Source organism: Lynx rufus, unplaced genomic scaffold, assembly GCF_022079265.1.
Source record: "Lynx rufus isolate CCGP_SWC_20201006 ecotype Redwood Valley unplaced genomic scaffold, mLynRuf1.p SCAF_3, whole genome shotgun sequence".
NCBI lineage: Eukaryota > Metazoa > Chordata > Mammalia > Carnivora > Felidae > Lynx > Lynx rufus.
In genome coordinates this window covers 71,720,809-71,737,627 of record NW_025814845.1, presented here as the reverse complement: position 1 = coordinate 71,737,627, position 16,819 = coordinate 71,720,809, and the positions used below count along the sequence as shown (strand labels likewise).

At 38.7% G+C, this 16,819-nt stretch overlaps 1 protein-coding gene across 2 annotated transcripts in view; it reads right to left on the bottom strand.

Moving 5' to 3' along the window:
* CCSER1 (coiled-coil serine rich protein 1) overlaps nucleotides 1-9,528 on the bottom strand; it is an 854,890-nt gene extending 845,362 nt beyond the window's left edge. For both annotated transcript variants that reach the window (XM_047091177.1, XM_047091178.1), the window contains exon 1: nucleotides 9,153-9,528. The gene's annotated coding sequence lies outside the window, so the exon portion shown is untranslated. The remainder of the gene's footprint in view (nucleotides 1-9,152) is intronic.
* Between the last annotated feature and the right edge of the window lie 7,291 nt (nucleotides 9,529-16,819).

Sequence of the window (16,819 nt, the reverse complement as noted above, 5' to 3'; positions counted from 1 at the left end):
CAAATGACGATGCTTCAGCTATCTTCCCAGTAGTTAAAATCCTTTGAAAATTTAGGAATCCTGATGTACAGACCCATCAGTTTTGTTATCCATAAAATATTTTGAAATATTTTAGTAAATATGTTATCTTATCTGCATTTCTAATATTGAACTTGAACTATTTTCTTCCTTTTCCTAACTTTCTCATCTGACATTTTGTATACTCTGTATGCTTTCCCCCTTTGAAGCTTTTCTTGAATATCCTAGTGAATACTATGTGTTAGAAAACATCACTCACTAAACATATTTCATACAGTCAGACTTAATGCATTGGTAATTTGTTTCTAAAAAAGAATTGCCTAGAATTAGAATGCTAAGGCCTACATTTGCTTTACTTCTGCCATACCTTTATTCATATTTGTTTGGTTTTATTTGTAAACCTGATATAGGTTTGTGATATGTTGCTTGCTGCTATTGCCCAAAACAAACAAGAAAAGCCACACATATGACAATAATAACTCATTAGCAAAATCACAATATTTAACTATTTCCAGGAAAAAGTTAATTGCAGGGAATGGAAACATATGAAACATGACATGTTAATGTGAACTTGGTTGATATAGGGAAGGTATAATGTCACTAAGACTCTTAGAAGATTTGAATAAGGGTAGTAGTACACCTGGCCTAACAAATACTTCTTGAACACAGGAATACTGCTAGTTTTCATTAATGAATAAGGAAAATCAGAGAACATATCATACCATCTGCAGTATGCTTCTTCAGCTGTTATCACAAATGTATCATATACAAATAAGTTTATGAAGAATGGAGAAGAGTCAGATCACACTGAAATTAACAACTGACTAGAAAAAAAGGCAAACCCTGAAGAATTCATATGTACATTCTACATATCTTTATATACACATCACATTTGGGTACAAAACAAGACATGGAAGAATGTGTATTTCATTTATTACAGATTAAGCTATTCAGGAACTTTAGGAAGCCCAGGAGGTGCATTATTTTTAAAATGGAGTGACTTACACATAATAAGCATTTACAAAATGTTTCTTGTCAATGATGATGAATGAGGTAGCTCTATTGTGAGACAGAGCTGGGTAAAGGAAGATTACATGTAGTAAAATGAGGTGATGGTCTTGTGATGGTCAGAACCTTGTAATAGACTGGCACTAAGGTCTATAGTGCAATAAAGGCACTATAGAGACTCAGCTGTAAATACTTCTAAGAAGTCCAACCAGCATGAGTATCTGGGAGCATGGCAATATGCCATAAATAACTGACTTCATGGAAGTCCAAAAGTGAGTACTGGAAATGAAGCATACCTTTAAGAGCTGGTAATCTTTAGAGATCCGGAAAAGTGATGTTTTGGGGACAGTCTGCCGGCCCACAAAACTCAGGAAAGGAGGTAGTGTTAGAGACAGGATCTCAGTCTTTAAAGAAGGCTCCACTGAGAGAAAGGCCTTGCTCAAATGCTAAGAGAAATGGTGACAATGGGTAAATTTATCAACATTACCAGAAAAATATTCAGTGAGACCTCAGTTTCAGTTATAAGAAAGAAGCATTACTATAAATATGCTATATTAGAGCTGGGCATCAAGGGAGGCTTGATGTTAAGACCCAAAGCGTTGGGTTAGAAACCAGTCAATCTTCCTACTACACAGAAAGATTAGTCCTGAATCAAGAGCATGGCTGAGGCTTCAGTTAATGATTAAATGATTCCGGCAGCAGAAACGAGTTCTGACAAAAGCTACAAAATAGTATGTAAGTGAAATACTCATTTAAACTACCAATTTTTTTTTTCTTCATGTTGGTATGCATCTACATTTACTCATGTTATTGACTGATTAAAACACGTTGTAAAATACCTAACTTTGTTAGAGTCAGTCTAGTAAGAGGGCTTCAGAATAACCAAACTCAACTCTTTAATTGTCCATGGACTTCTACAGAATCAGCCTTTAAATATTTCCTTTGCTACAAACATTTGAACATTATTTAAACCCACATTTAAATAAATGATTTGCAAGCTGAAAGCCAAAAGAAACTAAACTGATACTACCCTGTGATCATATTTCCAAGGAAATATGAGTAAGGCATTCAAAGCTGTGTCAACCTTTTCAGAAGATAAGCTGTATATCACCAAATATAGAGAATATCTGATGTTTGAATATCAGTGCATAAAGGCACTCAGTCTTCAAATTATACTTCTTTACATCTCAAATTTTTATTAGCTAATTGGGAGATTCGGACAAAATGGGAGTAAGAGACTCGTCACTGAATGGCACTGAGGGTACATAATAACGGTATTGAAAAACACAATAAGAAGATGGGAGCTTCAGCCTTGCAAGTGCTCCATCACTTGTTCAATCACCCAAAAAGCAACAACAGCATCACTGAAGAGGGTGGCAACAGCATAGGTAATGCACAGACAGTGCTGAGTCCTAAGTTAAATCAGGAATAAAGAGAAGATACACTCCATCACATTCTCTGTCTACTGGTTTCATGATTTTTACATCATTGTAATTAAAAAAAATAGCTTGGTTTAGGGGCGCCTGGGTGGCTCAGTCGGTTAAGCATCCAGCTCTTGATTTCAGCTCAGGTCATGGCCTCACATTTTGTGAGTTCAAGCCCTGTATCGGGCTCTGCACTGACAGCACTAGGCCTGCTTGGGATTTTGTCTCCCTGCCCCTAACCCACTCTCTCACTCTCTCTCATAATAAATAATTAAACTTTTAAAAAATTTTAAAAAACAGTTTGGTTTAGATAGCTTCGCAGAGCATAGAACAGAAACTCAGTTTCCTCATCTCTAAAACATATAGAAAAACAACTTATAATGTTAGAAGAAATAAATGGCATAATGCATATAAAGTGCTTATCATGTGGACATGCTCAGCACATTAGAGCCATTGTTGTTGTTAATAAAATATAACTCATCATTTGCAAAACAGAAAGGAAAGCAATACCTACATTTACATAGGTCTTAGGACTCCCTATATTTTAAAATCTTTTTTAAAGTGTCTTTGGAAAATCATAAAACATCTTACCCAACCAATACGTGTTGGGCATCTACTGTGTGTTAATCCCTGATAACATAATACTGAACCAATCTCATAAATACACATAAAATTAATACTGCAGTAAGTGCCACAAGGTAGAGGAATACAGAACTCAAACAATATATAACAGAAAAACTGATGTAGCAAAGGAGGCCAAGGAAGGTTTCCTGAGGGAAGGGTTGGTTGAGCACATACCTGTAAAAGAGAAAAAGGATGAGGGAGAGAAAGAGACAGAGGCAGGGAGGGAGGGAGAGAAGGAGGAGAGAAAGAGGGATACTAAAAGAGTTACAAGATGTGAACACATATATCTTTAATCTTGGAAATAAAAAAACAGAGATGTGGTCTAAAATTTATTCCAGCATTAAGACTTTGAGAACATTCCACATGTGTGATGCTATTGTTGTGCAGCTGTTATCTTACAGAGAAAGATGAGCATTACATTCCAAGTCCAAAACTATCAATAAGAGTCAACAAGATTAAACCGAAAATGGTCAAACTCTGTACATTGTACATATTTTTGTGACTACAAATAAGGCCCAGCCTGAGGGCTTGAGGGTCCAGTTAAGTTCTACACTTTTTACATTGTTTCCCCAATCAACACTAAATATATGCACAAGAATTAGAAACTCATTTAATTTTTTAAATACAGAAATACATACGTATATACATAAAGATAGAAATCTTCTGATGGAGGGTGTAATACTTTTCAGATCTAAATAGTTAAACCTTAGTTATCTCTAACAGCTAAGGGAAGTATTTAGCTACAAAACAGGCAGAAGACAAAGACTTCAAGTTTCACTATAAAATACTCTAGGTCAGTAGTTCTCAAATTTGAAAGTGCTTACAAATCACACTGAAGAACCCACCTGAGAATTTCAGATTCAATCATCTGGGGTTTGGCATTTTTTGAGAACTACTGCTCTAGGTTAAGAATTTGCCATTAGATAATAAGATGTTTCCTTTTAAATGGCCTCTAAATTTTATATTGGTATCAGACAACAGTTACAGTATTCAAAAATTTTAATTTAGCTTAATTAAAGTTAAAAATTTTAATTTAGCTTAATTAAAGTTTAAAAATTATTTAATGCAGTATATATATGGAAAACCAAAAGCGATATTTTTTTTTTATTTTTTTTTAACGTTTATTTATTTTTGAGACAGGGAGAGACAGAGCATGAACGGGGGAGGGGCAGAGAGAGAGGGAGACACAGAATCTGAAACAGGCTCCAGGCTCCGAGCGGTCAGCACAGAGCCCGACGCGGGACCCGAACCCACGGACCGCGAGATCGTGACCTGAGCCGAAGTCGGCCGCTAAACCGACTGAGCCACCCAGGCGCCCCCCAAAAGCGATATTTTAAGTTAATCTAGGTAGAGGGACAGGCATTTGGTCAAATAAGCTGCATCTGCCAGTGATCAAAGCAGAAATCTTTCTTAAAAAATATAATATCATACCACAGATGCTATTGAACTTTCAACCACCACCTTTTTCTTTCTTTTTTTTTTTTTTTGGCCATTTTATTCAGCCCACATGAAAACAACTTAAAATGCAATGCAGGGATTTAAAAATAAGCTTGGTACTATATCAATTGCAGTTTAGATTGTTCAGGTTTATATTTTTATGTTACATTTAGTTTAAGCCACATATTGAAGAATGTTTCATTAGAGTGTTTTTTATCAAGCTCCCCATCTTTTCTCACTGTTTCCCCCACCTCAGATTTCATGTTATTGTTAACTGACACACTTGCATAGTGAAGATAATATTTCTGATAATATTTCTCAATATAAAGCAAACAGATCTCGTCACTACCCAATAGGGAAATAATGCAGGAGCTGTCAGTCATTCAGTAGGAGAGATTACATTATCAAAGTGATACACCTGTGACATATAGTCTAAAACCAAACTCAAAAGAAACCAATTAATAGATAGGCCAGTTTGTACTGTTACTATGTTGAAATCATCCCATTCCTACATGAATATGAAATTGGCAATTTAATAGGCTTTTCGCTTTTGTAATAATTCTTATCTAGTCACTGTCAACAAAATATATATGTGAAAATCTTTTAATCCACCTAATCTGAAAGTAATTCTATTCTGTTATCTATTGAAAGTCATATCTAATATTTGTACTATTTCTTTACTGTCACCATAACATACTTCTAAGGTGTCATATTGAAAAGACAGGCTCAAAGTCAATTCAGATGTTTCCTCTTGAGTTCTTAAAATGGGGAAATGTATTTTAAACAGTTTTATGTTTATACACAAAACGTGTATGTTTATATATGTTTTATGTTTATATACAAAAACATATATACAAAAAAAAAAAAACTAAGTTCAGAATGCTTAGAGACAGGACCTGTTCCTATTATTAATACCATCTATTTACAAGAAGTTTAAAAAATCTTTAAAATCACTACAATTCTAAAATTATTCCCCACAAACCCTACATCCTAGCTCTATATCCATGGAAAATAATGTACAGATATATTAACTATAATGTGAGTGCAGCCTAATAACTGTAAAACAAAAGTATTACAAAAAATGTCATTTAATAGATTTCATATTTTATATAAAGAAAAACATATTAAGCATTCAGTGAATGCTCACTATTACTATAACTGTTCTTTTACGTATCTCATTCTTTTTTTTTCTTTAGTACAAATCTAAGGAGAGTTGGTTAAGGATGTACCTCAAACCCCTCACTATAAAGAGGTTATACCTGATATCTTGTTATTAATACCAAGTTCAACACTTTCATGTGATGTGGTATTTTTAAATATTTAGAGTAAATATTCTCTACAAATATATGTTGAGCATTTTGTTCATTAAAAGGCAATTAAAAAAATCAAAAAGTTGTCCTCTTAGGTACAGAAATTCAATTAATTTCAAGAATAGAGTGTATAGAATGTTGTACATCAAAAACCAATTCACCCTGCCCTTCACACAACTAATTCAACCACTTTGCAATATATAAATCGATTTCAAAACAAACTTATTTCCCCTTACATCTTGAATTGTTTTCTAAAATTCTAGGAGACTTCCATTTTACACCTTACGGTTTTATCGACAAGCCATGAATCCGATTTATCCTTTAAGACCAAGACCAAGCAAATCTTACCTACCCCTGAAGCCCTTCAGAAAAAAACCAGTATGAAATGTTATCGTCATGCTCTGATTTCCTGCAGTTCTTTTTTTAAATTTTTTTTTCCACGTTTATTTATTTTTGGGACAGAGAGAGACAGAGCATGAACGGGGGAGGGGCAGAGAGAGAGGGAGACACAGAATCGGAAACAGGCTCCAGGCTCTGAGCCATCAGCCCAGAGCCTGACGCGGGGCTCGAACTCCCGGACCGCGAGATCGTGACCTGGCTGAAGTCGGACGCTTAACCGACTGCGCCACCCAGGCGCCCCGTCCTGCAGTTCTTGATAGACATGCAATCTCTCACTGTCATGGATTGTTAACCTTGTTCAAACACGTGCATCAGATTCATCCCAACTGGAGAGTAAGCTCCTGAAGGGCAGGGAGGAAGTCTGATGTTCCTCGACAATGCCTAGATAGTACCTTGCACAAGCCAAGTCAATTGTTATGAGTACTATGTTGATGAATTTGATGTAAATTAATATTCTGTAGTATAAATAAATACATCATTAAACTAATAAACAGTTGCTGATTCTCTGACAGCATCAAAGAACAAAATATTCATAACTTTTTAATGATTGTAGTAATATAATTCATCAAGTACATTTTAAAATTCCCCATCATTTCTACATTCCAATGATTCAGGAAAGTTAAGGTAGCAAACCTCAGAATAGGGCACTCAGTCTAAGTTCTAATGTCAAATATAAAACTGCACAGATTCCAATGTTGAAAGTATATTTATTTTTGAAGTAATCTCTATACCCAACATGGGGTAGAGATCCCCCGCCCAGATCAAAAGTCACATGCTCTATGGACTGGCACTGAGCCAGCGAGGCACTGCAAAAATGTATTTTAAACCAACAGGAATCTAACTAAATTAAAATAACAAATCCTTAACTCTGCTTTGTTTTCAAAATGAACAGGACTGTTAAGGAAAGCTACTTTCACACTTAGCAACAACAACAACCAACAACAGTTGGCATGTTTCCATCAAAATAAGAAGCTCCTTAATTAATATCAAATGAAGACAAATCACTCTGACAATAGGTTGACCACTTAACTACTCTTTCTTCTCTGTGAAATTAATGAAGGAGTGGTTGGAATTTCAATGTTTTAAAAACACTGGGCTTGGCAGGCGCTTAGAAACATCGCAATTTAAAATGGTAAAGATACCCTACTGTCCTACTCTCTGTCACGACCCAGTCTTAGGTTCAATGAAAGCACAGGTTCCTACTTCTAAAAACAAACATAAATTTGCTAAAGCATTATTGGTAGATACTGTTCCAAGTCCTCTCTAAGCTTCAAGTTATGTCTTTGGAATCTCTACTGATTATAAAGCAAATAGAAAAAGAAACCGAAACAAATTGTGTTGCCGTCTAGATTCATAATATTTTAGGTATTTTCTAAATAGGTAGTCCTTAATCACTAGTGATCGATATAAACTCACCTAGGTGTCTGCTTCTCTTTCCTTTCCAAGGCTTTTAATAAAACCAGCTTTACAGTAAAATGTGTGAGCATTATTTTGAATAGCCTTTCTTAAGGGTAGACATGGAGAAAATGTGTTACATTTCAGTGGGAAGGCATTCAACTGTAAAGATACGAAAAATGAAAGCTGTTGAAACCAAGTAGGTACTTTGTGTCTTGTGGGTCCTAGTGATGGCCTTAAGAGATAAGACAAGGGGAGAACAAGTACGTAAGAACATTAAAGGCCCAGAGATCGGACTTCTAAGAAACATTTTTTTTTCTACCTGTAAAAAAACAAGTGATTTCTGACTTCACTTCATATTCCAAGTCCCACGAGAGTGGGGAAAAAAAGCAGAACTGCTTCTAATTCTAAGAAAGAAGAGGACAAATGGAAGAAACGACAGAGGGAGGAAGAGGAGAGAGAAGGGGGTAGGGAGAAAGAGGCTCAGGATACACTAAAGGAAACCCCGAGAAATTTCACAACTCTTTGCCATAAATAGCCTTTCTTCTCACTCTGGATACCTCCTCCTTTACATCAGCAAGCTCAGCCTCCACGCGCAGAGAAGCACCATTCACAAATCCCTCCGTCACCCTATCGCACAACCCTACCCCTTGATGGCACCGCCTGTACAAATCCCTGGGACACAAGCCAAAAGCTGAGGGGGCCCAAGGGTTTCACCTGAAGGCTGATTATCTTTTCAGGTGAGCCAAAGCATTGATTAGTCAGGAGCGCGAACACACACGAATGGGCGCGCGCGCGCACACGCACGCACACACACACACACACACACACACACATACACACACATACACACACCCCTCCCCGCAGCCCTTGACGCGCCACCACAAAGCGATTTGTTCACACTAAGTCGCTGCCGTTCCTGCCTCCGCTGGGGAAGGTCTCGCCTCCAAGCCAGGAAGCCGGCGCCTGAGGACACGCAGGCAGAGGCGAGAGGCGGTCCCGGCTCGGGCACTGCGGCTCCGCCGGGAGCCCCCGGGCTCCCCGCCCGCCCCCCTCCCCCTCTACGGCGCCGCCCCCGCCCCGGCGCCCGCAGCCCGGGGAGCCAGCGCTGGCCGACCGCCCCTACCTGCGGGACGCGAGCGGCGAGGGAGGGGAGCGGCCCGGAACCTGCGCCAACTCTTGCTTCTTCGGCCGGCCGCGCTCTGCATCGCCCCGGAGCGGCGGCCGCCGCCACCCGGAGCAGAACGCTCAGGAGCGCGGAGGAAAAGGCCACGCAGCGCGCGAGGAGTCGCGGGCCGCCAGCGAGCTAGCCCGTCCGCCCCCCGCCCACCCTGCCTGCAAGGCCAGGTCTCCGCGCCGCGCACGCCGGGCCCGCAGCCGGCGCCCCGGGCCTGGGCGGGGGCTGCTCCAGGGCGGCCCCGGGCACGGCGCGGTCACCTGCCCGGCAGTCACCCCGCGTCCGCCGGGGGCTGGCCCCAGCGCAGCAGCGACGCAACACGCGACCCTCCGGGCGCGGGGGCACCGAGGGCGTTACTACCTTGAAGGGCTCCGCGCCGCTTGTTAAGGCTCCTCCTGGGCACTCAGGAATGTGTGTCTTCGGGGCACGGGGGTGTCTTTCCTGGTCCCCCTCCTCTGCCCTCCCTCCCCTCTCGGCTGTTGGGCTCCTTCTCTCCACTCCAGTTGCAGAGTCGAGCTGTGTTTTTTTAATAATCCTCCTTCTCCTGCCTGCGCCAGCAGAGCTGCTCTGCCTGAGCCACCGCTTCCCAGTCAGTCATGTTGTTGAGAGAGAGAGGGAGAGAGAGAGAGAGAGAGAGACGGATTGGCAGTCGGTCGGCGACTATTTGCGGTGAGAGAGAGAAGAGCAGAGCCAGAGGAGGGCAGGGGAGGGACGTGGGGAGGCGCTTCCAAGTGTGTGAGTGCGCGGAGTGTGACTGTGTGGGGAGCGCCGGGGCCACCTCCACGGCAGGCCGCGCTCCCCGACTGCGAGGAGGGCGGCGGCGAGCGCGGCCTTTATAGGGAGGCATTGGCGGGGCGGGGGGGACGCTGAGCGGGGAGGGGGCTTTGAGGGCGGCGCCCAGCCAACTGCGTCTGCTGGTTACCACGCACGCATACTCATACATTAACGCGCGCACACCCACGGCTGGCCCGTTGCTGAGTTTTCATTTTAAGGGAAGCCTTTTCCGACCGCGCTGACTTGGCTTTCCCCTTAGCCCATCCTTGTGCGTGAGTCCAAGTGCTTTTGGCAGTTCAAATCAGGAGAAGGGGGAGTCTGAGGCAGTGCGAAAGGACCTCGGGGATGCTGAAAATGCACTGTATCTTTTCTCTCTCCAGACCACCAGTCTTTCTCTTCCACCTCTCAGGGAGGAAATTATAAGGTTCTTTCTCCCCTTTTCCTTCTCTGGTAACCTATTCACATCCTGACGCGTCTCTTCACTCCTTGGCATCAAGGAAAGAAACCTGACTCCTTTCCTCTAAGCAAGTCACACTTCCCAGGAACCATTATTGACAGTACTCAGTTCTGTAGGATAATGGAAGCATTGGGACTGTGACCTGGAGTGGTACTTGTGTTCCTACACCTAAGGTCATGGACACACGGGAATTACAAACAGAACCAGCTACCATTTTGATATCATTTGACTGATGGCCCCTAGAGAAAATTTTCCGGTTTATAGATGGGGAAGACTTCAGATGCATGGTGCTATTGCTTACCTGATTTATTTCTCCTGATTCTTTCTCCCATTGTATTGCCTCATTTCCTTTTGGGTTTGCACTGGCTCCTGAACTCTTTCCCATCCATGCCCCTCTTTATCTCCACTCCTATATATTTATCTCTGGCAGACAATACAGCAGATGAAGTGTGTTTAACTGTGTGTGCATGTGTGTGTGTAGGAAACATTTTTTAACCCATTCTGTTGGCATGTAGACAGATGATACATCTCCAGTGTTAAGTTTGTACACCTGACATTACCTCCCTAACTGGACTGCTGAACACTTTGTGATCTCATGCAGTACTGTATTGAGAAAGAGCTTCTAGTAATCTAAATAATCTAACTGGCCACAATCTGCTGAAATATGAATATATTGGGTTGTAAAAGCAAGGTGTGCTTTTTGAATGAGTATAATGTGTATTTTGGCATGGATACAGCTCTGATTTGGAGTGACAGCTATGGAAAATCCTTTTTCTCATAAATGTGACAAAAGATAGGGGGCTAGAGGGTGGTGGAAAGGTTGACAACTCAGTCTCTATCAATAGCTCATGGCCATTGCTATGTCCTCAAGTTTTTATCAAATGCTTGTCCATTATATATTTTCCATTGTATTATTTTTTTAATTTTTGTTAATGTTTGTTTATCTTTAAGAGAGTGAGGGGAGGGGCAGAGAGAGAGGGAGAGAATCTGAAGCAGACTCCAGGCTCTGAGTCGTCAGCACAGAGCCCCACGTGGGGCTCAAACACAAGAGCCATGATATCATGACCTGAGCTGAAGTCAGACATTTAACCGACTGAGCCACTCAGGCGCCCCTTTATTCTCCATTTTACCTTCTTCACTCTGATTTTCCCTCCCTAAAGTTTTTCCCTGTCTCATATAAAGAGTTTAGAGCCTGATAAAGTCCATTAAAAGTAGCTTAAGCGTATAATCAAGCAAGGTTGGGACCAGTGGATAAATACATCAATAACATATAAATACAGGACATTTTAGCTCCTTTGATTAAACCTGGAAAATGGATGTACTAACAAAGGATGTTGAGATTTAATGTGTGTGTGCCCTGTGAAATTATAATTTCCTTAGTCTTACAGACCAGGAAAGTCAGGTTTGGGGAGGGTAGGTAGTTAACATTAGGTAACATACAGGTTAATTGATACAGCTGGAGCTCAACCTAAGTTGTCCCTACTCTACTGTCCATTCCACCTCCTATTGAGAACACCTGGTTTAGTTGGAAGACTTAATAGTTTCTTAGCTTTTGATAATTACGAAATAAGCTGATCTAAACCCTTGGCATTTTCCTTCTACCTCCCTCCTACTTTTTCCAGTGCAAGAAGGGATTACAAAATTTATTTTTTAGAGTTAAACAAGGATTTTCAAAGTCTTAAATACTTGGACTCATGAATGAAAAATGTTAGGAAACTTTTCTCCAAAGTCCTTATGAAAGGAATCCTGCTATCACTGCAAAAGAAAATTCTGCAGAAGACATATTCCTGGTCTGAACATTTACAGTTAGCCAGTAAAGATGTGTTTCTTTTTACAAGCTGCAAATAGACAAAATAAAAAAAAAAAAACCCTCTGTCCCTAAGAATAATATTTAATCATATTCAGGAAGTTTTTTGGTTTTTTGGTCCCAGTTCTCTATTTAATTGTCATCAAAAATGATAATTTAATAATGACTCTATATTGCATACTTCAAAATTATACATTAGACCAGATATTTCAAGGGCATTTTTTGGTAATCACAACTGATTGTAATTTTCACACTCTCAATTGCATTCGTAATTAGTGAGAACCATGACAATCTGTCAATTGCTTTTATTCATTAAGGTATTAAATAAGCCAACATTTCTCGCTTAATTTTCTAACAATTTTGCTTCCAACGTAAGGTCTAACATTCATATACACTATACCAGAAAGACAAAATGTATAACCTAAAACACTTCTAAAACTTTGATTCATTTTAACTATTTTGTATTTTGATTGAAAAAAATCTGTACTAGAAACTGCATTTATAAATTCTAATGAACATTTCAGAAGTTAAGTCAATGAATTATTCTCTTTTAAGATTATTTAATGTTTCAAGTAGAATTTCCCACTTTGCTACACTTTCAATGATACAATTTTTGTTGTGATAGGAAAACACAGAAAGTTAATGATTCTTTCCAATTTGTTCATTTTCATCTCTTATGCTTGCTGCTGTTTGGTTCCCAAGTGCATTTAACTGGCAAGTTCAATGAAGATTTGGCATTGCACCATTTGATGAAAGCAGAAAAATTAGGTTGCCAATTACATATGTGCCCCTTATGTGCACTGAATTCCCACTGAATGAAGTGATGAGCCAAATTAGGAACTCTTCAGCAGTGGTACCTAAAAAGTAAAATTAGTGCCTAGGGAAGGTAAAGAGATCATTTTTCTTTACAATGCAGTTACTATAATGAACTGTATGTTTTAGAAAGTGGATTCACTTCAAAATATTTTCAAACAATATAGATGAAGTATCAGAAAATAAATTTAAAACTTGCATTTCTTTTTTTTATCCTAGCTATTTATCGTCCTTTGATTTACTTCGTACCCTGTCATCATTATCCAGTCTTTATGAAGAAAGCTAGATGAAGGCCACTTCTCTTTGCTTTAACCTAATAGTATAAAATCAATAGTATAACAATAGTATAAAATAAATGAAAAAATAATTGTGAATTTGTTATTAACATTCTGAATTTCTGGGGCACTTGGGTGGCTCAGTAGGTTGAGCATCTGACTTTGGCTCAGGTCATGATTTCACAGCTCCATGAGTTCCTGAGTTAGAGCCCCACATCTGGCTTAATACTGTCAGCACAGCCCCTGCTTTGGATCCTCTGTTACCCTCTCTCTGCGCCTCCCCTGCTCACACTCTCTCTCTCAAAAATAAACGTTAAAAAAAAATTCTTAAATTATACTTTTTTTAAATGTTTACTTATTTTTGAGAGAGAGAACGTGGTCTCACAAGTGGAGCAAAGGCAGGAGAGAAAGAAAGAGAGAATCCCAAACAGGCCCAAGCAAGCTTCTTGCCAAGCTGGATCTCACAAAGTGTCAGATCATGACCTGAGCCCAAATCAGGCAGCCTGGTAAATTATCCTTTTGTGATAACTGTTATAACATGAATGTGGTATTATAAGTACCTTAGAGCAAGGAGCCTTAATGGAGATCAAGGCTAAAACTTGCACATACTTCAAGATCAAGGACTGATGAAAAAGTACAAGATAGAAGACAGGAGAATTGACCAAACTGTAGTTCAGGGTGCAGAGGGCACAGGAAAAACTCCATTTTAATATGGTATTAATTGGGGCAACCTCCAGGTAGACAGAGCACAGTACACAAGAATTTAGATAGAATTATCTTTCAGAACACTGGTAATGGGGACTAGTAAATGTCTTTTCACAGCAGAAATCTGGCAGAAAAGCAGGGTCTGTTCATGTTCTTACTCTGTGAATGAAACTAAAAGGCCAGCTAGGTCAACTGATCAGGATTTCAGAGAGGAATCCTTGGCAGAATCTAAGTCCAGATGACTAGGTCATAATACTCTGCATGAGCTGTCTTTGATCTGGGAACTACATAGACACCAAGGTTCCATCCCATGCACAAATGTGATAGCAAGACTATTAAGGTGCTTGTATGCCACTGTCCTTGTCACTGGGCTACCAAGTCCCAGGTTTACAAAGTGAACCAATTCTGAGCCCATTTTAATGGTAAGAATGGTAAGCAGAAGGTGTGTGTGGAGAGGCACCACTTACCCAGTAACTGAGGTAATCCTGAATTTCCAGGAGAGATTATCCACTTTAGAAAGCTAAGAAAAGTTGAAGCTATAGCAGGAGGCAAGAAATGACATTAATATTAATGTTCTCTGAATTCATTCCTCTATTTTTTAAAGGAAGTGAACTGTATTAAAAATAATGTTTATCAACATAAAACAAGGGAATTTTTATAAGCTAATTCACCAGTAGAAACTTTTCCTTTCATATAATTTTCTTCTTTTTGTTTATATATCCAAATGTGATTAATGAGGTCTTTTGGAGTATAACTTTAGGATTTCTCACCTTCACATGAGGTAATTTTCATGTTTAAATACTTTTTTTTCAGATTGAAATATTAAAAAGTATTTAATTAATTAGTTCATTTGTTGATGTCTATGGGTTACATCTATCAAAGTGACTTTTTTTCTGAATTTTTGAGTTGTTCTATTATGATTGTCCCCAGGCATCTATGTGTTTGTAGGAATTTCATTAAGAAAAAATAGAACTGACACTTTTTTAAAGAAAAATAATCAATTAAATCATCTCTAAAAATAGTGTATTGATAAAATCTGAAATTATAACAATAAGTTTATATATAAATAATATAACTAGATTTAATTATAATAGAAGAACTGTAACAAAGCTGTCATAGTACTTTTGTACTACTTAGGTATATAGTAAAAACAGACAATGCAAATAAAATAATCTAAACCATATTAAACCAGTACTTAAGCAGGTTGGAAACTGGTCTTACCATCTGTCAGTTTCTATACTGGCAGTTTCACAAATGAGTACTCTTTTTAACAAAACATCACAGCAGGAGATACAGACATGTGAATTGTAATTAAAATGTGAAAAATGCATTTCCTAGTTTTTGTGATTTGTATAAAGCTTCTCTTATATTGTGAAATTCTAGACATATGAAATTATGCAAAATGAAAATCATTTTTATTTTGCCAAGTCTATACATTGTTTGACCAAATTTTTTACTTCAGTAATGAATGCACATGCTATCGTGAATTAAAGTGTTTTTCCTTTATGTCTGGTTCACTCAGTAATGAGATTCAATTATTTTTAATCATCCAAATGTAGAAGATGAAGAGAAATAATTTGTATGTTTTTATTCAGTCTAGATCTGCTGAGGACTAATTTTATTGCTTTATAATATTTACTTACTATCATATTATGTAAATAAGAACAATCTTGAATTTTATTCATTTTCTGGAAAAAATAAACCTAAATTAGATAGTAAACTCTGTAATGGAATAGTTGCCTACATTTTATATCTGGGTGAATAGCAGTTTCTCTGATTTCTTAGCCTTTACATACCATACAAATCAAAATATACAATGTTTGGAGTGTAACTATTGTTAATGCTCTGTATCAATTGCTAAATATTGAATAAGTGTTTAAGAAATCAGTAGTGACGTAACTCAAGTTAAAAGCATATTAACTGAAGTTAAAATAACCCATTAACATTCAAATAGATCTTAATTTTTATTTTAACTCCCCATCTTCAACATCTTGGAGGTTTTCTAGAAATTTAAGTTAATGTTAAAGATAGCAAGTATTCTAGGATGTATGTGTGGCTCAGTCGATTAAGCTCCTGGCTATGGATTTGGCTTAGGTCATGATCTGATGGTTGGTGAGTTCAAGCCCTAGGTGTTTGGCTCTGGACTGACAGCCAAGAGACTGCTTGGGATTCTCTCTCTCCCCTCTTTCTCTGCCCCTCCTCTGCTCATGCCCACAACCCCCTCCCCCACTCTCAAAATAAATAAAAAACTTTTTTTTTAAGATAGCAAGTATTCTTGACCTTTGTCATTATGAGATTTATTACGTGCATGTATGTTATATATCCAAACCCATTTTTTACATCATAAACCAACTACTGGGGTGTAACAATGCTTTATTTGCAATGTCTTCACTTCCAACTTTTTCTCCTAATGTCAACATTTTAACCAATGAGATAGGTACTAGGATCGTGAATTATTAAATCACCATGTAATTGTAGGTTTCAAATATGGCTGCCACAAAATATCCTATCCCATATGTACCTCTTACAAGGAGATGCTGAAACCATTCTGACTGAGTAGTAAGTAATGATTATGTCCCTTCTGCTGAAACTGAGAAGAACATTTGGACTGCCTCCACCAATAGAATATTATGAAAACAATGTTATGTAATTTCCTAGGTTAATTCAAAAATTTCCATTCACCTTCTCCCTGTTCTTTTGGGACAATTGCTCTTGGATCATAATCACTTGTTATAGAGATCATGTAAGGGACCTATAGACCTATGGAAAAGAACTGATGCCTTCATTCCTCAGTACCATCTGACAGACTCCACATGCACCCAGTACCAATTTGTGAGCCAGGTAAGTGAGCCATCTTGGAAGTAGACCCTCTAGCTTCAAAGCTAACCAATCCAGCCAGCCATTTGGAGTAAAAACAAGCTATAGTCATTTTTTACTGCTGCATAACAAATTTACCACAAACATAGTAGCCTAAAATAAAATTCGATTTATTAGATCACAGTTCTATGAGTCAGAATTCTTGTAAAATGTGGTTAGTTCTCTGCTCAGTATCACAAGCCTGAAATCAAGGTGTTAGACAGGCTGAGTTCTCACTGGAGGCTCTGGGTACAAATCAGCTTCCAAGCGCTTTCTGGTTGTTGACAAAATTCAGTTCTTGAAGTTGTAGTACAAAGGTCTCTGTTTCATTGACATATGG